This window comes from Mustela erminea, chromosome X (genome assembly GCF_009829155.1).
Source record: "Mustela erminea isolate mMusErm1 chromosome X, mMusErm1.Pri, whole genome shotgun sequence".
Lineage (NCBI taxonomy): Eukaryota > Metazoa > Chordata > Mammalia > Carnivora > Mustelidae > Mustela > Mustela erminea.
The window spans coordinates 77118568-77145044 of record NC_045635.1 but is presented as its reverse complement, the minus strand read 5'-3'; the positions used below and the strand labels follow the sequence as shown (position 1 = coordinate 77145044).

Here is a 26477-nt window from a genome sequence, read left to right as displayed (position 1 = left end):
AGGAAAAAATATAGTTTTCTTGGAAGACTATAAACTCCCAAAATTGAACCAGGAAGGAATTGACAACCTGAATAGACTGATATCTAGTAACAAGATTGAGGCAGTGATCAAAACCTCCCAAAAAGCAAAAGCCCAGGACCTGATGGATTCCCTGGGGAATTCTACCAAACTTTCAAAGAAGAAATAACACCTATTATCCTGAAGCTGTTTCAGAAAATTGAAGCAGATGGAAAACTTCCAGACTTTTTATGAAGCCAGTATTACCTTGATCTTGAAACCAGGCAAAGGCCCCACCAAACAGGAGAATTCAGACCAATATCCCTGATGAATATGGATGCTAAGATTCTCAACAAGATCCTAGCAAACAGGATCCAACAGCACATTAAAAAGATTTTCCACCATGACCAGGTGGAATTCATTCCTGCGTTACAAGGATGGTTCAACATTCGCAAATCAATCAATATAATAGAACAAATCAGTAAGAGAAGAGACAAGAACCACATGGTCCTCTCATTGATGCAGAAAAAGCATTTGACAAAAATCCAGCATCCGTTCCTGATTAAAACGCTTCAAAGCATAGTGATAGAGGGAACATTTCTGAAGTTCATACAATCTATCTATGAAAGACCCACAGCAAATATCAGCCTCAAAGGGAAAAAGCTTGCAGCCTTCCCGTTGAGATCAGGAACACGACAAGGATGCCCACTCTCCCCACTCTTGTTCAACATAGTATTAGAAGTCCTAGCAACAGCAATAGACAGCAAAGAGAAATAAAAGGTATCCAAATTGGCAATTAAGAAGTCAAAATCTCTCTCTTGGCAGATGACATGATTCTTTATATGGAAAACCCAAAAGACCCCACCCCCAAACTACTAGAACTTATACAGAAATTCAGTAACGTGGCAGGATACAAAGTCAACGTACAGAAATCCGTGGTATTCTTATACACTAACAATGAAAATACAGAAAGGCAAATTAGAGAATCGAGTCCATTTACCATAGCACCAAGAACTGTAAGATACCTGGGAATAAACCTAACCAAAAAGGTAAAGGATCTGTACTCAAGGAACTATAGAACACTCATGAAAGAAATCAAAGAAGACACACAAAAAAATGGAAGACCATTCCATGCTCTTGGATCAGAAGAATAAACATTGTTAAAATGTTTATACTGCCTTGAGCAATCTATACTTTTAATACTATTTTGATCAAAATTCCATGGGTATTTTTCAAAGAGTTGGAGCAAATATTCCAAAGATTTGTATGGAATCAGAAGAGACCCCGAATTGCTAAAGAAATATTGAAAAACAAAAAATAAAAATGACAGCCTCATGTTACCTGATTTCAAGCTTTACTTCAAAGCTGTGATCACCATGACAGCATGGTTGTGGCAGAAAAACAGACACATAGACCAGTGGAACAGAGTAGAGAGCCCAGATATGGACCCTCAACTCTATGGGTAAATAATCTTCAACAAAACAGGAAAAAATATCCAGTGGAAAAAAGACAGTCTCTTCAATGAATGATGCTGGGAAAATTGGACAGCTATATGTAGAAAAATGAAACTCGACCATTCTCTTATACTGTACACAAAGATAAACTCGATATGGATAGAAGACCTCAACGTGAGACAGGAATCCATCAGAATCCTAGAGGAGAACATAGGAAGTAACCTTTTCAATATCAGCCACAGGAACTTCTATCAAGATATGTCTCCAAAGGCAAAGGAAACAAAAGCAAAAATGAACTTTTGGGACTTCATCAAGATCAAAAGCTTCTGCACAGCAAAGGAAACAGTCAAGAAAACAAAGAGGCAACCCATGGAATGGGAGAAGATATTTGCAAATGACAGTACAGACAAAAGGTTGATATCCAGGATCTATAAAGAACTTCTCAAACTCAACACACAGAAATCAGATAATCATGTCAATAAATGGGCAGAAGACATGTACAGACACTTTTCCAATGAAAACATACAAATGGCTATCAGACACACGAAAAAATTTTCATCATCACTAGCCATTAGGGAGATTCAAATTAAAATCACATTGCGGTACCACCTTACACCAGTTAGAATGGCCAAAATTAGCAAGACAGGATAGAACGTGTGTTGGAGAGGAATGGGAGAAAGGGAAACCCTCTTACACTGTTGGTAGGAATGCAAGTTGCTGCAGCCACTTTGGAGAACAGTGTGGAGATTCCTGAAGAAATTAAAAATAGAGCTTCCCTATGACCCTGCCATTGCACTACTGGGTATTTACCCCAAAGATACAGATGTAGTGAAAAGAAGGGCCATCTGTACCCCAATGTTTATAGCAGCAATGGCCACGGTCGCCAAACAGTGGAAAGAACCAAGATGCCCTTCAACCGACGAATGGATAAGGAAGATGTGGTCCATATACACTATGGAGTATTATGCCTCCATCAGAAAAGATGAGTACCTAACTTTTGTAGAAGCATGGATGGGACTGGAGGAGATTATGCTGAGTGAAATAAGTCAAGCAGAGAAAATCAATTATCATATGGTTTCACTCATTTGTGGAGCATAACAAATGACACAGAGGACATGGGGAGATGGAGAGGAGAAGGGAGTTGAGGGAAATTCGAGATGGAGATGAACCATGAGAGACTATGGACTCTGAAAAACAATCTGAGGGTTTTGAAGGGTCAGAGGGTGGGAGCTTGAGGGAGCCAGGTGGTGGGTATTATGGAGGGCACGCATTGCATGGAGCAGTGGGTGTGGTGCAAAAAGAATGACTTCCGTTACACTGAAAAGAAATAAAGAAAAAATGAAAAAAAAAACTTTAAAGATATGTTAACCAGTAAAAGTGGAGCTGTTATTTTGATCTCAATTCAAATAAATTATTAAAAAAAAGATAAAGTCAACAGGATTAATTGATATCAGAAAGACGTAGGTGGAGATTTGGGGAATAAAATAAAGAGTGCTGCTATGGACATGATAAATGTGATTTGGCCATTAGACATTAAATCTAATTCTTATTTCCATTATCAGTACCAATGATCTATAAGCACTGGCTGTGGGCAGGAGGTAGTAGGTACAAGAACTGTAGAAAATATTTCTTTATAGCCAGTGTACTTGCAAACTAAGATGCACAGAGTGTACACATACAGTTAACATTTTATAACATTCAGCATTTATTTACTCACTGATTAGACAAAAATTTATTGAGTCACTATAAGATTCTCAATATGGATGCTAAGGAAATTGGGGATCAGCTGCTTAATTTTGAACCTGGATTCACTACTTACTAGTCAATCCCATGATGAGTTGGGTTACCATCTGGAAAATAAAGACAATATTAATACCTACCAGACAGGCATATTGGGAGGATTAAATGGAATAATCATGTATAAAATATTTAGAACAACATGTGATAAACACTGTATGTTACTCATTATTTTTATCAACGCCTCTCTTTTCCTTCCTATTGTGCCTTCTTCCTTAGCTAATCCTAACATAAATAGAAAAGTATATCTATAAAATTCATTATGAGCACAGTTAGCATATATATCATATACCAAGATCAAAATGCAGATAATCTAGAACCTCAGGCCCGTTCCTATTGCTGTGCCTGATCAACACACAATTTAGATATCTAGAATTTTTCAGACTCACATATACGTGCAAACATAGCTAAGGCGACTTTAGAACTCTTAGTACTCCCTGTTGATCAAGAATCCCTTCTGTATACAACAGTAACTAGAGAACACTGTCCCATTTACCCATACTGCCTACTCTTACTGGTTCTTATTACTTGTACTCACAAAGATGTTAGAAATAGCAAAGAAAGCCGGCCATTAAACAGGCATCTTTTGGGGCTCCTGGGTGGCTTGGTGGGTTGAGCCGCTGCCTTTGGCTCGGGTCATGTTCTCAGGGTCCTGGGATCGAGTCCCGCATTGGGCTCTCTGCTCGGCAGGGAGCCTACTTCCCTCTCTCTCTCTCTCTCTGCCTGCCTCCCCATCTACTTGTGATCTCTCTCTGTCAAATGAATAAATAAAATCTTAAAAAAAAAAAACAAACAAAAACAAAAACAGGCATCTTTTGTGTCCTACCCTAGCTATTCTTCTGTGTGAACCACCTCATTTGCTCCTCTTTTCCTAATTTTCTGTCCTTAATTCTGCTTCTTTATTTTTTTTAAATTTATTTTTTATTTATTTTCAGCATAACAGTATTCATTATTTTTGCACCACACCCAGTGCGCCATGCAATCCGTGCCCTCTGTAATACCCACCACCTGGTTCCCCCAACCTCCCATTCCCCCGCCACTTCAAACCCCTCAGATTGATTTTCAGAGTCCGTAGTCTCTCATGGTTCACCTCCCCTTCCAATTTCCCCCAACACTCTTATCCTCTCTAACTCCCCAAGTCCTCCATGTTATTTGTTTCGCTCCACAAATAAGTGAAACCATATGATAATTGACTCTCTTTGCTTGACTTCTTTCACTCAGCATAATCTCTTCCAGTCCCGTCCACATTGCTACAAAAGTTGGGTATTCATCCTTTCTGATGGAGGCATACTACTCCATAGTGTATATGGGCCACATCTTCCTTATTTATTCGTCCTTTGAAGGGCATCTTGGTTATTTCCACAGTTTGGCGACCGTGGCCATTGCTGCTATAAACATTCTGTTTCTTTATTTAACCCAGTTTGAACTTCCACACTCAAATGCTGACCTGTGACAATCTGATCAGATTCACTATAGCTTATGCCTGCCCACATGCACAATCCTCTAATGTAGAAACCAGCATTGGGTTGTATCATTCAATTTGTCCTGACACTACAAACTTAGGCTTTTGCTTCTTTTTCAGGATAATGAAAACCACATGCACATTTTCCCTTTGAAACATTTCCTTTCCATTATCACTTTCTAAGTTTTGCTTTCTTTAGTTATTCTGCAAGGCTTATCTGTCAGAGTTGAGGGTAGTAGGATGTAATGTATTTGTGGTTTGGGAAAGTTTGAGAACACTCACAGTTTCCTGAATAATGTTTAGGTTCTTAGAAATAATTATAATATTATTAATAATGGTAGTAATGAACACTTATTTTGTACTTACCATATGTTGTGCTAATGTTGTGTTGCCTCCTTTACATTTGTTATTATCTCAATTACTATGGTAAATAACATGAGGTAAATGTTATTTTCCCCACTTTACAAATGAGGAAATGAATGTTTAAAGCTTTGCATGGGTCTGAAAGTAGCAGAGCTTAGACTTAGTCTTTTCTGTGTCAAAGCTGATACTTTTAACTTCCAAAGTGTATCACAAGATTTGTTCTCCATCCTTTTTTTTTTGTTCAATCCTTAGATTTGTTCTCCCATGCAGTTTTTGTTGAGTATACAATGTATTACCTTACACTTATTCTCTCACATTTGATAAATATGGAAAGACAAAAAGACCTCTTTGTGAATGTTTTTACTAAAACAAAGTCTTTATATTTATATAGAACGTAGCAAATTCAAAATACTTTTACATCCTGTTAATTTTGATCCTAATAACACTCTGTGGTGAGGAAGACAAGGCTTGTTATCCCCTTTTTCTAAATAAATAAGCCAAGGGTCAGAGAACTTAAGTGCCTTGCACAAGGTCTCATGACTGGAAAACTGACAAGACAAATTATAATCCAGTTTCTTGACTATTAATTGCTTTCTGGATCTTCTAGCTAAAATTTGTCTTTGAAAATTATTGTTAGACTATATTATTTTTAATACAAATTGTACTTGCTTACAACTTACTTTCTGGTAAAGCACCAATTATCAAGAGTAAGATATTAGCAAAGTATCAGAGATCATTCTCTTTTCACTTTGTTCTTTTTTAAAAAAATTAATTTAATTTAATTCAATTAGTTAATTTATTGATTCTCACCATAGCACATACCTTTCCCTAATGTCCATCACCAAGCCACCCCATCCAACTATCCTTCTCCCCTCCAGCAACCCTTAATTTGTTTCCTGAGGTTAAGAACCTTTTATGGTTTGTCTGCCTCTCTGGTTTCATCTAGTTTCATTTTTCCCTCCCTTTCCCTATGATCCTCTGTCTTGTTTCTCAAATTCCTCACATTAGTGATATCATATGATAATTGTCTTTCTCTAATTGACTTTCATTTAGCATAATACCCTCTAGTTCCATACACATCATTGCAAATGGCAAGATTTTTTTGATGGCTGCATATGTATTCGTATATATGAATACATATGTACGTATACACACACACATATATATATATATATATATATATATAGCCATCAAAAATATATATAATCTCACATCTTCTTTATCCATTCATCTGTTGATGGTCATCTCAGCTCTTTCCACAGTTTGGCTATTGTGGAGATTTCTGCTATAAACATTGGGGTATATGTGCCCTTTCGGATCACTACATTTGTATCTTTGGGGTAAATAACCAGTAGTGCAATTGCTAGGTTATAGGGTAGCTTTATTTTCAACTTTTTGAGAAACCTCCATACTGTTTTCCAGAGTGGCTGTACCAGCTTGCATTCCCACCAAGAGCGTAGGAGGAATCCCCTTTCTCCCCATCATCGTCAATACCTATTGTTTCCTGACTGGTTAATTTTAGCCATTTGGACTGATGTGAGGTGGTATTTCACTGTGGTTTTGATTTGTAATTCCCTGATACCAAAGGATGTTGAGCACTTTTTCATGTGTCTGTTGGCCATTTGGATGTCTTCTTTGGAGAAATGTCTGTTTATGTCTTCTGCCCATTTCTTGATTGGATTATTTGTTCTTTGGGTGTTGAGTTTGATAATTTCTTTATAAATTTTGGCTATTAGCCCTTTATCTGATATGTCATTTGCAAATATCTTCTCTCATTCTGTCAGATGTCTTTGGTTTTGTTGACTGTGCAAAAGTTTTGATCTTGATGAAATCCCAACAGTTCATTTTTGCCCTTGGTTCTCTTGTTTTTGTGAAGTTTCTAGGAAGAAATTGCTGTGGCTAAGTTCAAAGAGGTTGCTACCTGTGTTATTCTCAATGATTCTGACGGATTCCTGTCTCACATTGAGGTCTTTCAACCATTTAGAGTCTATTTTTGTGTATGGTCTAAGGAAATGGTCCAGTTTCTTTCTTCTGCATGTGGCTGTCCAATTTTCCCAACACCATTTGTTGAAGAGGCTGTCTTTTTCCATTGGATATTCTTTCCTGCTTTATTGAAGATTAGTTGACCATAGAGTTGAGGGTCCATTTCTGGGTTCTCTATTATTTTCCATTGATATATGTGTCTGTTTTTGTGCCAGTACCACACTGTCTTGATGATTACAGCTTTGTAATAGAGCTTGAAGTCTGAAATTGTGATGCCACCAACTTTGGCTTTCTTTTTCAACATTTCTCTGGCTGTTTGGGGTTTTTTCTAGTTCCATATAAATTTTAGGATTATTTGTTCCATTTCTTTGAAAAAGATATTTTGATAGGGATTACATTAAATGTGTAGATTGCTCTGGGTAGCATAGATATTTTTACAATATTTGTTCTTCCAATTCATGAGCATGGAATGTTTTTCCATTTCTTCGCATCTTCCTCAATTTCTTTCATGAGTATTCTATAGTTTTTGGAGTACAACTTCTTTATCTCTTTGGTTAGATTTATTCCTAGGTATCTTATGGTTTTTGGGTGTTATTGTAAATGGGATTGACTCCTTAATTTCTCTTTCTTCTGTCTTGTTGTTGACATATAGAAATGCAACTGATTTCTGTGCATTGATTTTATATCCTGATGCTTTTCTGAATTCCTATATGAGTTCTAGCATTTTTGGAGTGGAATCTTTTGGGTTTTCCACATTTAGTAACATATCATCTGCAAAGAGTGAGAATTTGACTTCTTCTTTGCCAATTCAGATGCCTTTTATTTCTTTTTGTTGTTTGATTGCTGGGGCTAAAACTTCTAGTACTATGTTGAATAACTGTGGTGATAGTGGACAGCCTTGTCATTTTCCTGACTTTAGGGAAAAAGCACTCAGTTTTTCCCCATTGAAGATGATATTTGCTGTGGGTTTTTCACAGATGGCTTTGATGATATTGAGGTATGTGCCCTCTCTCCCTACACTATGAAGAGTATTGATCCGGAAAGGATGCTGTACTTTGTCAAATGCTTTTTTAGCATCTATTGAGAGTATCTTATGGTTCTTGTTCTTTCTTTTATTAATGTATTGTATCACACTGATTGATTTGCAGATGTTGAATCAACCTTGCAGTCCAGAAATAAATCCCACTTGGTTGTGGTGAATAATCCTTTCAATGTACTGTTGGATTCTGTTACTAGTATTTTGGAGAGAATTTTTGCATCCGTGTTCATTAGGAATACTGGTCATAATTCTCTTTTTTTTATGGGGTCTTTGGTTTGGGGATCAAGGTGATGCTGGCCTCATAAAATGAGTTTGGAAGTTTTCCTTCCATTTCTATTCTTTTGGGAACAGTTTCAGGAGAATAGGTATTACTTCTTCTTTAAATGTTTGGTGAAATTCTCCTGGGAAGCCATCTGGCTCTGAGGTCTTGTTTATTGGGAGATTTTTGGTTACTGCTTCAATTTCCTTAATGGTTATGGGTCTATTCAGGTTTTATATTTCTTCCTGGTTTAGTTTTGACAGTTTATATGTCTCTAGGAATGCATCCATTTCTTCCAGATAGTCAACTTTGCTGGCATAGATTTGGTCATAATATGTTCTTATAGTTTGTATTTCTTTGGTGTTGGTTGTGGTCTCTCCTCTTTCATACATGATTTTATTTATTTGGGTCCTTTCTTTATTCTTTTTGATAAGTCTGGCCAGGGGTTTATCAATCTTATTAATTCTTTCAAAGACCCAGGTCCTAGTTTGATTGATTTGTTCTACTGTTTTTTTTTTTTTTTTTTTTTTGGTTTCTATTTCATTGATTTCTGCTCTGTTCTTTATGATTTCTCTTCTCCTGCTGGGTTTAGGCTTTCTTTGCTGTTCTTTCTCCAGCTCCTTTAGGTGTAGGGTTATAGTGTATACTTGAGATCTTGTTTCTTTTTTTTTTTTTAATATTTTATTTTTTTTACTTGACAGACAGAGGTCATAAGTAGGCAGAGAGGCAGGCAGAGAGAGAGAGAGAGGGAGAGAGAGGGAAAGCAGGTTCCCCGCTGAGCAGAGAGCCTGATGCGGGGCTCGGTCCCAAGACCCTGAGATTAGGACCTGAGCTGAAGGCAGAGGCTTAACCCACTGAGTCCCCCAGGTGCCCCCGAGACCTTTCTTGTTTCTTGAGAAAGGCTTGTATAGCTATAGATTTTCCTCCCAGGACTGCCTTTGCTGTGTCCCATTGACTCTGAACAGTTGTGTTTTCATTATCATTTTTTTTCATGAACTTTTTCAATTCTTCTTTAATTTCCTGGTTGACCCATTCATTCTTTAGTAGGATCCTCTTTAGCTTCCATGTATTTGGGTTCTTTCCGACTTTCCTCTTCTGATTGAGTTCTAGCTTCAGAGCACTGTGGTCTGATAGTGTGCAGGTAATAATCCCAATTCTTTGGTACTGGTTGAGACCTGATTTGTGACCCAGGATGTGGTCTATTCTGGTGAATAGAACAGAGCCACACACTTGATACATGTACACTAGAGAAGAATGTGTATTCTGTTGCTTTGGGATGGAATGTTCTGAATAGACCTGTGATGTCTATTTGGTCCTGTGTGTCATTTAACACTTTTATTTCCTTCTTGATCTTTTGCTTAGATGATCTATTTCAGTGTGGGGGGTGTTAAAGTCTCGTAGTATTATTGTATTACTATTGATGCATTTCTTTGATTTTGTTATTAATTGCTATATATATTTATCTTCTCCCATGTTAGGGGGATAAATATTTAAAATATGTTAGATTTTCTTGTTGGACAAACACTTTAAGCATGATAGAGTGTCCTTTCTCATCTCCAATTATACTCTTTGGTTTAAAATCTAACTTGTCTGTTATAAGGATTGCCACCCCAACTTTCTTTTGATGGCTATTAGCATGATAAATTGTTTTCCACCCTGTCACTTTAAATCTGGGGGTGTCTTTTGGTTTAAAATGAGTTTCTTTCAGACAGCATATCAATGGTTCTTTTTTTTATTCATTCTGATACCCTATGTTTTTTGACTAGAGCATTTAATCCATTTACATTCAGGGTAACTATCAAAAGATATGGATTTTGTGCCATTGTATTGCCTGTAAGGTGATGGTTAATGTATAGTGTCTCTTTTCCTTTCTGGTCTATGTTACTTTTTGGTTCTCTCTTTTCTTAGAGGACTCCTTTCAATATTTCCTGTGGGACTAGTTTGGTGTTTGCAAATTCTTTTAGTTTTTTTTTTTTTCCTGGAAGCTTTTCATCTCTCCTATTTTCATTGACAGCTTAGCTGTATATAGTATTCTTGGCTGCATATTTTTCTTGTTTAGTGCTCTAAATATATCACACCAGTCCTTTCTGGCCTGCCAGATCTCTGTGGATAGGTCCTACCAGTCTAATATTTCTACCATTGTAGGTTACACACCTCTCATCTCGAAGTGCTTCCAGGATTTTCTCTTTGTCTCTGAGACTTGTAAGTTTTACTATTAGATGACAGGTTGTTGACCTATTTTTATTGATTTTTAAAGGATTTCTCTGTGCCTTCTGAATTTTGGTGCTTATTCCCTTCCCAAATTAGGGAAATTTTCTGCTATAATTTCCTCCAATACACCTTCTGCCCCCCTTTCTCTATCTTCTTCTTCTGGGATCCCTATTATTCTGATGTTGTTTCATCTTATGGTATCTTATGGTATCTTATGGTATCACTTATCTCTTGAATTCTCCTTTTCTCCTTTTCTCCGTCTTCTTTTTTCTCCATCATTTGGTCTTCTCTGTCACTAATTCTTTCTCCTGTCTCCTTTATCTTAGCAGTAAGATCCCCAGTTTTTTAAATACACCTTATTAATAGCTTTTTAAAATTTCAAGTTGCTTAGATTTTAGTTCTTTTATTTCTCCCGAAAGGGATTGCATTTCTCCAGAAAGGATTCTTTAGAATCTTCTATGGTTTTTTCAAATCCAGCTAGCACTTTTATAATCATCACTCTGATCTGTAGTTCTTACATCTTATGAATATCTATATTGATTAGGTCCCCAGCAGTTGGTACTGCTTCTTGTTCTTTTTTTTTTTTTAAGATTTTATTTATTCATTTGAGAGAGAATGCACACAATAGGAAGGAGCAGCAGGCAGAGGGAAAAGCAGACTCTCAGCTGAGCAGGGATTGTGATACAGGACTTGATCCTCAGACTCTAGGATCATGACCTGAGCTGAAGGCAGTCTCTTACTTAACTGAGGCCCCCAGGCACCCTCTTGTTATTTTTTTAAAGGTGATTTTTTTCAGCTTTGTCATTTTGTACAGAAAATAATAGATGAATGAGAGAAGAAAATGCTAAAAGGGTAATAATGACCCCAGAAAAGTATAAACTAACCAATTCAGAAGAGACCCAAAACTGGGGGGAGAAGAAAGGAAAAAAATATGATTAGATTGGTGAATAGAACAGAGCCACACACTTGATTTTGAGTGTATTTTGGTCTCTCAGAAGAAACTGCCTCCCCAAATTTTAAAGATAGAAAACTTTATATATCTATATCTATATATCTATATAGACACAATGAAAGGATGGGATATAACTGTAAAGATGAAAATTTAAAAATATTTATAAAAAACGTATTGATTTGATAGGAAGTTGGTTGAAAAGAGAAAAAAAAAAGAGAATGTGATCAGGCTGGAGACTAGAACAAAACCATATGCTAGATTTAGAGTATATTCTAGTCTGTTGGAAGAAATTGTATCCCAAAGTTTTAAAGAAAGAAACACTTATATGTATACAAAAAAACAAGGTTAAATACAACGAAAAGATAGAATATGAGTATAAAAATAAAAATTTGAAAGGATTTTTAAGAAGGTATTGATAAGATAAAATAGTTAAAATAGGTTAAAATACGAAATAGGTAACATTCATAAAAAAATAGAAAAACAAAAAAAATGATGAAAAATTTAAAAATGTAACTTTGAAATACTAAAGAATCATGGGGAAAAAGCCATGGTTTCTATGAGCTGTATTCCCCTAGCACTGATATATTGCAGTTCTCATTGATAAGTAAACTTGGTTTTGGCTGGACATTCTTGCTGATCTTCTGGGGGAGGGCCCCATTGCAGTGATTCTCAAATGTCTTTGCCAGAGGTAGGAATTGTACCACCCTTTCCAGGGGCCAGGCTAAGCAATCTGCTTGGATTTGCTCTCAGTCACTTCTGTTCCCTGAATACTTTCTGTACAGCTTTGGAGGACAAGAATGAAAATGGTGCCCCCCACCCCAATCTCTGACCTGGAAGAATTGAGAGCTCAGGGCGCCACTCCTCCATGCACCCTTAGAGAAAAATAGTCAATCACTCCTGTCTCACTCATCTCCAGCTGTGCTCTGTGCTCACCTGGTCTGTTCCTGAGCATTTCTCTCTCTGGCACATGGGCCCATTTGGAGTTTCCAAACACTGCATTCCTGCAGTGTGCTCCTGCACTGCTCCTCCTGGTGGAGAAAGGGGGTTCTTCCCAGATCTGCCACTTGTGCGGTCCCTGCTTGAAGAGCAATGGTCTGACTGTGCTTTGGATCATGGTTTAAAGTAACCCCAAGCTGAAAGCCTACTCCTCAGCTCTATCTCTGCAGCTGGCTTCCCTGCTCTAATACTGCAGCTCTGTTGCACGCAGGCACCCCAGGTCCTTCTGTGATCCTGTAGGTCCTGAGACCACACTGTCCCAGTGAGGGATCCACCCCCAACTTAGCCTCTGAGTCATGTCCCTCAGTGGAGCAGACTTCGAAAAGTTCTAATTTTGTCTCTGCTGTTCACTCTAATTTTGTGTTCTGCTGCTCAGGAGCTGGCCCCTCCTCCCATGGTCTATCTTCTAGTATATTGTCTCAGATTCATTCCTCTGTACATCCTACCTTCCAGAAAGTGGTTGCTTTTCTGTTCATATAATTGCTTATATTCTTCTCTTCAACCTCCTGTTGAGTTTGTAGGTGTTCAGAATGGTTTAATAACTATGTAGCTGATTTCCTGGAACCAGATGAAATTTAGGTCTCCTACTCCTCCACCATCTTGCTCCTCTCCCCTCTCTTTGTTCTTTACTTGAGAACTGTGACCTCAAGGCATGTGTATTAGTTCGCTAAGTCTGGTGTAACTAAATACTGCAGACTGAGTGGTTTCAACAACGGATAATTACTTTATAATACTTTTGGAAGCTAAAAGTCCAAGATCAAAGGCCAACAGATTCCTTCTTCTGAGGCCTTTCTCCTTAGCTTGCAGATGGCTATCTTCTTGTCCTCTTCCCATGGTCTTTTCTCTGTGAGTGTATATGTCTGTTGTTTTGTCCTCTTCTTATGAGGACATCAATCTTAACAGATTAGGATCCTACCCTTATGACCTCAGTAACTTATTTACCTCTTAACAGGCCCTGTTTCAAAACATAGTCACCTTCTGGGCTACTGGGGGTTAGAATTTCGACATACACATTTAGAAGGACACCATTCAGTCCACAACAGAGGTTTCTTATTAAGCAAATATTCATTCATCTGATGGATCTGAGAGTTGTCAAATTTAAAAAGTTCTCAACATCAGTATGAAACTCTTAAAATAATACCTGTATAAATTCCATGAAGGCTTAACCTTGAAACAATGTTTGAAATAAATACTCCCAATAAATATATAAATAAAAGCTTGATCCTACTACCTAGGGGGAAATAGAAGTCCCAATCCTTCAAAATACACAATAAATAATAGTAGAAAATGTCAAGTACCCTAATTCATCTCTAAAGCAAGTTAATATGTGACTATATTTCTATTTCAAGGAAGTGCTTATATTTTGACAGATTGCCTATTCAGAGTTATCACTTTTTAATAAACTATCATCCCAATTCATAACTGGAGTTTAGAATGGGTCAGACCAAGGTAGACTGGAACCCGTAATTGACTGAGTACTAGAAGAGCAGGTTAGAAATATGAGACACAAGAATATAAACTGAGATCCAAGGAGGTCTTCCACTAAGTTCTGACAGGCAATATAGACATGAACAGCAGAAAATTGGCCTTTAGTAGGCCTTTAGTAGGCATCCTAAGCCAGCAATATGTACTGGAATTTAAGATGGTGCTGAGGTTCTGCCAGGACTCAGTGACTGGTCAGTCATAAACTCAGACTTGGAAGGATGGTGTAGGAATCTAGCAAGAGTTTCAGGCAGAAGAACATTATATATTAATAAAAAAAAGTTAATCAGGTCTAGCAGCAAAATATTCCAAAAATTCTTCCAAAAAAGTGTTGTTCTGCAGTGTTGGATTAAATCATTTTCTTTTACAAGAGTGTAACTCTAATCTCTAATAGAGCTTGTACTTTCCTTAAGACACTCTTATCCAATCCTGCCACTGTGACTGGTTATCCTTCCACAGTAGGAATATCAATTTTCTCTACCATCAGCATCCATATAAATACTAGAGTCTCTCCAAATAAAAGAAATTGTGTGCTACTCACTTTTCCAAAGGAAATATTTAAGGAGAAGGAGGAAGGCAATTAAGAATCACCTACATTACCTAAGGGAGAAATTTTTTTAAAGGTGATTTCTTTACCCTGTAGCTAGATTGAAGCAATGCAGCTTCCCTGAGGCTTGGTTTGTCCACCACCTGGAAGTAGCAGTTGGAACAGGTTGTAATAGACAGTCTGCTTAAAGCCGTTGACCACACATAGTCTGAGACATCTGTGGTTTTGGTTTTTAATGACTGTGTATTTGATCTTAGTTCCAAGATGTGTATTTATTAATTCAGGGTGGGATCTGGAAGATACTTAAGTGATATTAAGATAAATAAATTGAATCTCTGCTTGCATTTACTGTGTACCACATTTAGTCAGTATTTTACAAAGAATGTATTAAAGTTAGTAATATAGAATGCAATTGGATTGCTTGATCAACTTTGAATAGAAGACTCAAGGAAATCTAGAACCTGAAGGGGCATCCAGACATTTTGCCCACTGTTGTGGGTTGAATTGTGTCCCACAAAAGATATGTTGAAGCTTAATCCCTGGTACCTGTAAATGTGACCTTCTTTGCAAACGGGGTCTTTGGAGATGTAACTAAGTTAAGATGAGGTCATAATGGGTGAAGGTGGGTCCTACTCCATTGTGACTGTTGTCACATTGTAATAAGAAAAAGCAGACACAAGGAAGATGGCCATGTGAAGACAGAGGCAGAGGTTAAAATTATGCTGCCATAAACCAAGGAAAACCTGGGGCTACCAGAAATTGGAAGAAGCAGGGAAGGATCCACCTGTAGAGGCTACAGAGGGAGTGTGACCTTGCAAAGACCGTGATTTCAAACTTCCAGCCTCCAGAACTGTGAAAGAATAAGTCTATTGTTTAAGCCATTCAGTTAATAGCATTTTTTTTTAAACAGCAGACCTTGGGAATAAATACACTGCTTTATATCTATTATCATGATTGTACTTAAACAGGGTCAATTAGATTTTAGAGCATGCCAAGCAGTTTTTAAGATATTTGGTTACTGGTGAGTTTGGGCTTTGACTTATGGGAATAGGGAAGCCACAGGCAACTAAACTATCACATAAAATCATGTACAGAAAAACTGTATTTGAATAACTCAAAGCACCTAGTAATGTTTCTTGGGTGAATGCCTGTTTTTTTTTTTTTGGCACCAGGTTTTTTTTTTTTTTAATAAATATTTTGTTTATGTATATCTCAGAATAATTCAGGTGTCAAAAGAGGAAAGTCAGACTTTTCAGTTGTTCTGGTTATATTCACTATCAACCAATTTAAAATGTGAGAATAATGTTATGTGTGGAATTAGCTATATGGTTTGCTTTTTAGCCAAATTTCAAACCATTTGTGGTAATCCAGGTTGTATTTTTCTCCCAGCAAGTTTTTTTTCTAAAACTTTTTTCAGTATTCCAAAATTCATTGTTTATGCACCACACCCAGTGCTCCATGCATTCTATGCCCTCCTTAACAACCACCACCAGGATAACCCATTCTCCCACCCCATCCTTTCCAAAACCCTCAGTTTGTTCTCAGAGCCCATAGTTTCTCATGCTTTGTCTCCTCCTCTGATTTCCCCCAATTCATTTTTCCTTTCCTTCTAAAATATCCTCCAAGTTATTCCTTATGCTCCACAAGTAAGTAAAACCATATGATAATTGACTCCCTCTGCTTGATTTATTTCACTCAGCATTATCTCCTCCAGTCCCATCCACGTTGATACACAAGTTGAGTACTCTTCATTTCTGATGGAGGTGTAATATTCTATTGTACATATGGACCATATCTTCATTATCAATTCATCTATTGAAGGTCATCTTGGCTCTTTCCACAGTTTGGCTACTGTGGCCATTGCTGCTATGAACATTGGGGTACAGGTGACCCTTCTTTTCATTACATCCGTTTCTTTGGGGGAAAATACCCAGTAGTGCAATTGCAGTGTCAAAGAATAGCTCTATTTTTAATTTCTTAAGGAATATCCACACTGTTTTCCAAAGTGGCTGCAGCAACTTGCATTCCCACCAACAGTGTAAGAGGGTTGCCCTTTCTCCACATCCTCTCCAACACTTGTTGTTTCCTGTCCTGATAATTTTTTGCCATTCTAACTGGTGTAAGGTGGTATCTCAATGTGGTTTTGATTTGAATCTCCCTGATGGATAGTGAGGATGAATATTTTTTGATGTGTCTGTTAGCCATTTGTATGTCTTCTTTGGAGAAGTGTCTGTGCATGTCTTCTGCCCATTTTTTTGACGTGATTATTTGTTTCTTAGGTGTTGAGTTTAAGGAGTTCTTTATAGATCTTGGATATCAGCCCTTTTTCTGCAGTGTCATTTGCGAATACCTTCTCCCATTCTGTGGGTTGCCTCTTTGTTTTGTTGACTGTTTCCTTTGCTGTGCAGAAGCTTTTAATCTTGATGAAGTCCTAAAAATTCATTTTCACTTTTGTTTCCTTTGCCTTTGGAGATACGTCTTGAAAGAAGTTGCTGTGGCCAATGTTGAAGAAGTTACTGCTTATGTTCTCCCCAAGGATTTTGTTAGATTCCTGCCTCACATTGAGGTCTTTTATCCATTTCAAGTTTATCTTTGTGTATGGTGTAAGAGAATGGTCAAGTTTCATTCTTCTATACATAGCTGTCCAATATTCCCAGCGCCATTTATTGATGAGATTGTCTTTTTTTCACTGTACATTTTTCCTGCTTTGTCAAAGTTTATTTGACCATAGAGTTGAGGGTCCATATCTGGGCTCTCGACTCTGTTCTGCTGGTCTATGTGTCTGTTTTTGTGAGAGGACCATGTCTTGGTGATATAACACCAAGAAAATAGAAACAATAATCAGAAATTATTATCAGCACTTATATGCCAATAAGTTAAGCAACCTAGAAGAAATGGATGCATTTCTGGAAACGTATAAACTTCCAATACTGAAACAGGAAGAAATTGACATCTGAATGACCACATCTACTAATGAGATTGAAGCAGTGATCAAAAAATTCCCCAAAACCAATAGCCCAGGACCTGACAGATTCCTTGGGGAATTATATCAAACATTCAAAGAGGAAATAACACCTATTATCCTGAGTGGTTTCAAAAAAAATATAAACAGAAGGAAAACTTTCAGACTCTTTCTCTGATGCCAGCATTACCCTGTGACCAAACCAGGCAAAGACCCCATCAAAAAGGAGAATTTTAGACCAGTCTCCCTGACAAATATAGATGCCAAGGTTCTCAACAAGATCCTAGCTAATAGGATCCAACAGTGCATTAAAAAGATTATACACCATGACCAGGTGGGACTTATCCATGGGATGCAAGTGTGGTTCAATATTCATAAATCAATCAATGTGATAGAACAAATCAATAAGAGAAGAGAAAAGAACAGCATGGTCCTCTCAATTGATGCAGAAAAAACATTTGACAAAATACAGCTTCCATTCCTGATTAAAACTCTTCAAAGTATAGGAATAGAGGGAACCTTTCTCAACTTCATAAAATCTATCTACGAAAAATGCACAACAAATGCCATTCTCAATGGGGAAAAGCTGACAGACATCCCTTTGAGATCAGGAACATGTCAAGGATGCCCACTCTCTCCACTATTGTTCAACATAGTACTGGAAGTCCTAGCAACAGAAATCAGACAACACAAAGAAATAAAAGGTAATCATATTGGCAAAGAAGAAATCAAACTTTCCCTCTTCGCAGATGACATGATACTTTATATGGAAAACCCAAAAGACTCTAACCCCAAACTACTAGAAGTGGTATAGCAATTCAGTAATGTTGCAGGATACAAAATCAATGTACAGAAATCAGTTGCTTTCTTATACACTAACAACAAAAATATAGAAAGGGAAATTAAAGAATTGATTCCATTTACTATAGCACCTAGAACCATAAGACACCTGGGGATAAACCTAACCAAAAAGGTAAAGAATCTGTACTCGAGGAACTATAGAACACTCATGAAAAAAATTAAAGAAGACACAAAAAGATGGAAAAGCATTCCATGCTCATGGATCAGAACAATAAATGTTGTTAAAATGTCTATACTGCCTAGATCAATCTATACTTTCAATACCATTCTGATCAAAATTTCACCAACATTTTTCAAACTGCTGGAACAAACAATCCTAAAATTTGTATGGAACCAGAAAAGACCCTGCATTGCTAAGGAAATATTGAAAGAGAAAAACAAAAATGGGAGTATCACATTGCTGGATTTCAAGCTTTACTACAAAGCCATTTGTATTTTGGATTATGCAAATCTGATACTCTTAGATATAGATACAGTTGATCCTTGAACAATCCTGGGGATGGGATGCTGACCCCCTATACAATAAAAAATCTGCATATAACTTTTGATACCCCCAAAACTCAACTACTAATAGCTTACTGTTGGCTGGAAACCTTACCAATAACATAGTCAATTAACATATATTTTGTATGTTATATATAATATACTGCATTTTTCTCATAAAATAAGCCAGAGAAAAGAAAATGTTATGAAGAAAATTCTAAGGAAGTAACTATACAGTTACAGTACTGGTCTATATTTATTGAAAACAAATATGCATATAAGTCGACCTACACAGTTCCAACTCCTGTTGTTCATGGGTCAAATGTATTTTCTGCTCAACATTATTAGTCATCAGATAACAACACCTACATTTTCAAACTTCAATGGCATTGAAATATAAGAAGATATTTTTGCAAGATAAACATTTCTGCATTTTTACTTAGAATGTTGTTGTAACAACTGAGTCTTGTTAGAGAATATGTGAGCTTACGAATTTTATGTTTGGAGAAAAGTGAAAGCCAAGTGATTGGGCAGTCAAAAGCCCAGGAGTGGGTCTGAGATTATTTAAACTCTCTGAAAGCAAGAGACAAGTAGTGGAAGAGGGAAAAGAAGTTTGGTGCACACCGTTTGACAGTATCTATAAATAATTGTATACATTCTCTTTCTGTTGTTATTATTTAAAGCTGGTTAGTAGACTGGAGCTATAAATACAGCTGACTAGGACAACCTTTTTTTCCCCCACTTCTAAAAATGTACTGAACATCTTTAATGCCAAGATCCAGGATCCCAGTTGGGTTTATACAAGTAATGATTGTAGAAGAAACACACACAACACACACCACACACACACACCCTTAGTCTCCAGCGTTTTTCATCTAATTTGATCCAGAATATTGTGCTATGAGTTTGCATATAATTTATTATTTTGCAGATGGAAAAATAGGTCAGAGACATTATTCCCCATGCAGGATTTAACCTTAAGTCCCAATTTGACTATCTTAAAATAAACCAGTTTAAACTTGGGCTACAATTATAGAGTATTAGACGTGGATAGGACCAGAGAAACAATCAATCTTGGCCTTTTCTTTTTACATTTTCATTCATCCTTTGGACAAATTATTGAATACCTACTACATATTGGGCTCATTAATAAAAGTTTGGGGATACACTGGTGAATATGATAGTCCTTGTCATCAAAAATCTCATAATCCAGGGAAATACCTTCAAACTTTAATTAGTATACAGATCAGCTTGGAAACCCTATTAAAATGTGGACTTTAATCCATGATTCAGTAGGTCTAGGTTGGGGCTTGAGATTCTGCATTTCTAACAAGTTCCTAGGCAATGCTCATGTTGCTGGTCCACAAAACACACTTTGAGACACAAGGTTTAAATATGGCTATATGAGAAGCAGGTCTAAAGAGACCAAGTAACTGGTCCAGTATAATAGACAAAAACTAAAGATAGAGCCCAGAACACTGACTCAGCCCAGTGCCCCTTCTATTCCTTCACAATACTCTGAAGATCAGAGTTTATTTATTATTTGGCCTAGGTATCACCCACACATTGCTTATAATTGTTGGACTTAAATGTTGGTAATTTAATGGTAAGTGTTGCAAATTTCTGTTTGCATTAGAAGATGTATTTAAAAGAGTATGCTTGGAAAGGTGGCCATTCCACAGAAATTGTAGAACCAAGGGAAAAGATACTCAAATCCAAGAAACATGCACGAGTGAGAAAACACAGTCCATTACTGCATGTACTCATTTGTACAAGAGACATTTATTCATAGTCTGCTCTATACATAGACAAAAATCTTTACTCAATCTATATCCATAATACGTTGTACAATGCTAAGAGTACAAAGAAATATCCGGTAAGTCCTTTTGGTTGAATGACAACACTGAAGCAGATACTATGGAAGATCAACTGCAGTGTTTGAGCCCTCTCCTGAAGGAATTTGAGATCTTGTTGCAAGAAGAAGCCTTATCTTTTACATCATTCTGGGATAATAATTCCTATATATGACAAAATTATTCTCTTGTGATATAAACTGTTAATATGTGCTGGAGTAATTCAAAGTTGTGGAAAGTTAAGTACAGACTGGGATTCATAAGATGTCTTGATAAGCTACATTAAAATTCATCTGAAGTATAAAGAGATTGGGGTGTTTGTGCTTTATTTGGGAAGGCACTGTGGGAATATTTAAAATAGTGGGACTCTGTGCAAAAGTGCATAGAAAGCATTGACTATGAGAAGTTTAGTTGATGGTAGTAGATTGAATGGTTAGGTGTAATTTGGAGCATGGAGGTTCTAATGTTAGGGAAAACTGTTGTATAAGTACAGGATAAATATCATTTTTTAAAATAAAGACTTTACTTATTTATTTGACATAGAGAGAGAGAGGGAGAGAGAGCAAGTGTAAGCAGGGGGAGTGGCAGAAGGAGAGGGAGAGGAAGGCTCCCCACTGAGCTTGATTCCAATGTGGGGCTTGATCCCAGGGCCCTGGTGTTATAACTTGAGCTGAGGGCAGATACCAAACTGACTGAGCCATACAAGAGCCCCCCAGGATAAACATCCTTAAGGAATGCCTTCCACTGGGTGTGGTGCATAAACAATGAATCTTGGAAACTGAAAAAATAAAATAAAGTTAAAAAAAAGAGGAATATGTTCTCTAGAAACACACAATAAAAATGTATATCACAAGGGTTTTTACTTTGTTCTGACTTCCTCTTGGATAAATATCCTGATGTTAACACATTATCATCACCCTATTAAGATTTATCATTCAATTCATTTATTTAATTAGACATCCAGTTTTATGTAACATTAAAATGTAGAAAGTAGTATAAACTGTATTAGAACCTAAAAAAAAGTTTGTATATTTTATTGAGTTCAGAGAGTGTGGCTTTAAATAAGCTCTCTAATATCCAGTTATCCAGAATTTTGGTAAAAAAAGAAACAACCTTTAAAATGCATAGCAGTTACCAACACTGTCTTATAATACATTAGGAGATAGTGACAGCTATCTGGTACAATCTTACATTTATAACTCCTTATAGAATAAATGCATTGAACATTCTATACATTATTTCTACAGTGTGTCTAAAGTTACTACTAAACCCTTAATGATGGAAGTGTAATCAACATAGATTTACATTTTATTGTAAAGTTTTTTTTAACATGAATCTCTGTAAATTTCCATTTGACAAATATTTAGACTATGAGTGACTTAGAAGATTATAAGAAAGAGGAATGAGAGAGGATAAATGACTTGGCTAGGATAAATTGAAGCAAAAATAACCCATCAATAATAGTTACTGTCTTCTTAAATTCCTGAATATGCTTTCCAAATTGATCATGAACTTGACTCAACTGCTTGTCAATCTTTAAGAGTATGAATTACTTGGGCTTTCCTGTGCTGCCTTTTTTGACTTTTCACTCACATATTCTTTCTTTCTTTCTTTCTTTCTTTCTTTCTTTCTTTCTTTCTTTCTTTCTTTCTTTCAGAAATGCTTCACAAATTTGGTGTCATCCTTGTGTAGGAACCATGCTAATCTTCTCTGTATCATTCTAATTTTAGTATATATACCACCAAAGCAAGCACTCATATATTCTGTTTTCTTTTGCAAATGCATTTTTGAAACTTTCTGACCAAACTCCTGATTTATTAACACATGTGTAAACTTAGTTTTATCCCATCTAAAGTAGCAACTAAGAAACCACTCTTTGGAAATCACTGTAATGAGTACTTTGCATATTATGGAATAGATCCTCTTGTTTGTGTACAGACTGTGCTGATCATACAAGGCTCAACCCATTCTATTTCTATATTCTTCTACTTCAGAAGTTAGCACCTATCTACATTTCCTTACTTGGAGCTTTTAAGAAAAAAATCCCTTGAGTCCTTCCACTCTGTGTTTGCTTCCTCTAACTCTTGGCAGCTCCAGTTCTGTTTCTGGCCGCTGTTGGGGAAACCTCTTGTTTTAACATTCCCTTACAGGCCCTGAGATAATTCTGGGAAGCTTTACTAACTTGCCCTTCTAAACCTCTACTGCTTTCTTTCCTCTGCAGATGTTTAGCTGTGCTTTTTATAACTATAAATGTATTTCAGATGAACCACAGTAGTTTAAGTTGCAAACTGCTTTTCACAATGATATCTGTTATAGTCTTTAAAACAAATTATTTCTACCTTGTATTATTACTTCTTGTAACATACTCATTCTCAGCTTCAAAAAGATTCCATGTCTGTACTTTCGTAAATGGGCTGATTTATTTAAAACTTTTGAGAGAAGTTAAAGGTTTCTAAGATAATAAGGTTGTTATGATGGAGAAACAGGTAAAAGTGGTATCAGTAAGGTCAAGTGAATTGATAAATATAGTAAATTGTACTTTCTGGAAACATTATCTCTATAAAGGTGAAAATTGGTTTCCCAGGCTGCTATTTGTAATTAGGTAAAAGCAATGCTACTTGGGTAAAATTTGAGCACTTAGATGTTTTCGGTGTGTTCCCAGTGTCCTAGGATCAGAAGCCAGCTCAGCAGTCTGGTGTGAGGTGACAAAGCAGGGATCAGAATCTCACAAATAAATCCACAGTGCAGTGAATCCAATACCAGATAATGGAGAATACTTCACATGTGTAAGAAGTGGAATGCCACGTTAATGAGGAAATCATTGAAAAGAGAATCTGAATTATAATTGTTGATGGTTGTTTTATAAGTCACATTGATCTGCTGGTATCATTTCCAATTATTTCTTACTTGTTATCAAATAAAATCTTTTAACATTCTAACAGGAGAACTGAGCTGTATTTTACTGTTTTATAACCTATAATTTGTCAACTAAGTTTTGTTGGGGGATTTATTATAAAGTTATTTAGATAATAAATAATAACATAATAAATTGAGTAATTTAATGGAAAACATGGAATCTCAATATTTTTTATTTGTTTACATGAGTTATATGAATTATAAATATATGTTATGTAAATGAGTTACATCCCTCATTTAAAATATATTCCAATAGATCTCTGACTTTTAAAAAACAACTTTAAAAATAAATAAATAAATAAATAAATCTTAATAAACTAAAAATGGAAAATAATTCAATAATATAATAAATGCCAACACAATATTTAACAGTAAAACATTAGAACATTATTTTCTAAATGTCCTCATATTAACATATTCATTCTATAGTGTATTAATAGGTTTATGATAATGAAGGGTTTCATAGTTAAATAATTTAGGAAATGCTGGGTTAAAGGTTTTTTTTAAATGCAGGACTACTCAGAACCTTTAATATGTTAATATTCACTGGTATTGTCTAAGATAAATAAATAATTTGGTTGTATCACAAAGGTATTTGAGCACAGAAATTTTTTTCTATAGCAGCTCTAGCATGCAGGGCCCTGAGGACTGTTACTTGGCAAACACTGACAAAACTTTCAGAAGACATGTGTCAATATGTACTAACTTTCTATCAGCGGTTACTCTTGTCTAACTCACCACAGAAAGGTGTCATGTTAGTGATAAAGTTAGATGTTATTATGCCTTAGATTCAGCTGGAGATGTTTATCAAAATTCATAATCCCTACACTCTACTTTCATTTAGCAGATATAGTCTGAGTTTCAGTAATCTACATTTTACCAAACATCAAGTGAGTTTTCTGCTGTAGGTGTCTATAGTGTATACTTTGAGGGGCACCATATTACAAAGCTTGGATCAATTAATAAATAAGAAAAGATAAATGTATTAATTATATAATCTTATAACTTGAGGTTTTGTTTAAAATCTAATTTTTTCAGAGTTCCAAAATTCATTTTTTATGCACTATACCCAGAGCTCCATGCAATATGTGCTTTCCTTAATACCCACCACCAGGCTCACCCAACCCCCCACCCCGCTCCCCTCCAAAACCCTTGGTTTGTTTCTCAGAGTTCACAGACTCTCATGGTTTGTCTCCCCCTCCGACTTCCCCCCACTCACTTCTCTCCATCTCCAGTGTTTTCCGTGTTATTCCTTATACTTCACAAGTAAGTGAAACCATATGACTCTCTCTGTTTGACTTATTTCACTCAGCATAACCTCTTCCAGTCCTGTCCATGTTGACACAAAGCTTGAGGTTTAATGATACTGTGTTTTGTGTTGGTCTCAACCCATCAGTAATGAATGTTGTGGTTGGATTAGACTTAGTGGTTTTATTATGATTGCAAGATTACTTCCGCAATAACCATCAGGAAACTTTGAAAAAATAATGGTTTATTACTTACTGGAAGATTACACAGCACATCTGGACCCACACAACAAAGTCACAGGTAGAGAAAGAGAGCACGTTGGGCTGAAGTTTCTGCTTTTATTGGGGTTGAGGGTGGGGGCCAAGAGTTTCACGGGCTCAACTCTTTATTGGCAGATTTAAAAACATAAGATTAGGAAAAAACACGGAAAAAGAAAAAGTAAGTGGCTCACATGCCTGATATTATCAAAATCAACCAAGATCTCATAAAATGAAGGAGACTTAGTTTGGGGATGATGTGAAGAGGCAGCCTGGCTCTTTATCTACATGTGGCTGGCAGTGCACCTGCATTACAAAACAAAAAATAACAACAACCATTCCCCCCCAACAACTGTCATGTCTTAACATGGGTCACTGACATGTTGAAACGGGGCCATTATGCAAGGGAAACAAAAGGAAAAATGAAGTTTTGGGACTCCATCAAGATCAAACGCTTCTGCACAGCAAAGGGAATGGTCAACAAAACAAAGGGGCAACCCACAAAATGGAAGATATTAGCAAATGACCTTACAAACAGAAGGCTGATATTCAAGATCTATAAAGAATTTCACAAACTCAACATCCAAAAAACAAATAATCAAGTCAAAAAGGGCAGAAGACAGGAACAGACACTTCTCCAGAAAAGACATACAAATGCCTAACATAAACATGAAAAAATGTTTAACATTACTAGACGTCAGGAAAATACAAATCAAAAAAAACAATGAGATACCACCTTATATCATTTAGAATGGCTAAAATTAACAGGACAAGAAATAGCAAATGTTGGCAAGAATGTGGGAAAGGGGAACCTTTTTTTAAAATTTTTTAAAAAATTTTATTTATTTGTAGCATAAGAGTATCATTATTTTTTCACCACACCCAGTGCTGCATGCAATCCATGCCCTAAATAATACCCACCACCTGGTACCCCGACCTCCCACCCTCCTGCCACTTCAAACCCCTCAGATTGTTTTTCAGAGTCCATAGTCTCTCATGATTCACTTCCCCTTCCAATTTACCCCAACCCCCTTCTCTCTAACTCCCCATGTCCTCCATGCTTTTTGTTATGCTTCACAAATAAGTGAAACCATATGATTATTGACTCTCTCTGCTTTACTTCTTTCACTCAGCATAATCTCTTTCAGTCCCGTCCATGTGCCTACAAAAGTTGGGTATACATCCTTTCTGATGGAGGCATAATTCCATAGTGTATATGGACCACATCTTCCTTATCCATTCGTCCGTTGAAGGGCATCTTGGTTCTTTCCACAGTTTGGCGACTGTGGCCATTGCTGCTATAAACATTGGGGTACAGATGGCCTCTCTTTTCACTCCAACTGTATCTTTGGGGT

The 26477-nt window shown here is 36.5% G+C and overlaps 1 pseudogene; it reads right to left on the bottom strand.

Annotated features, from left to right (window-relative positions):
- Positions 1 to 22356: 22356 nt before the first annotated feature.
- LOC116583783 lies at positions 22357 to 22455 on the bottom strand (annotated as a pseudogene).
- Positions 22456 to 26477: the final 4022 nt, after the last annotated feature.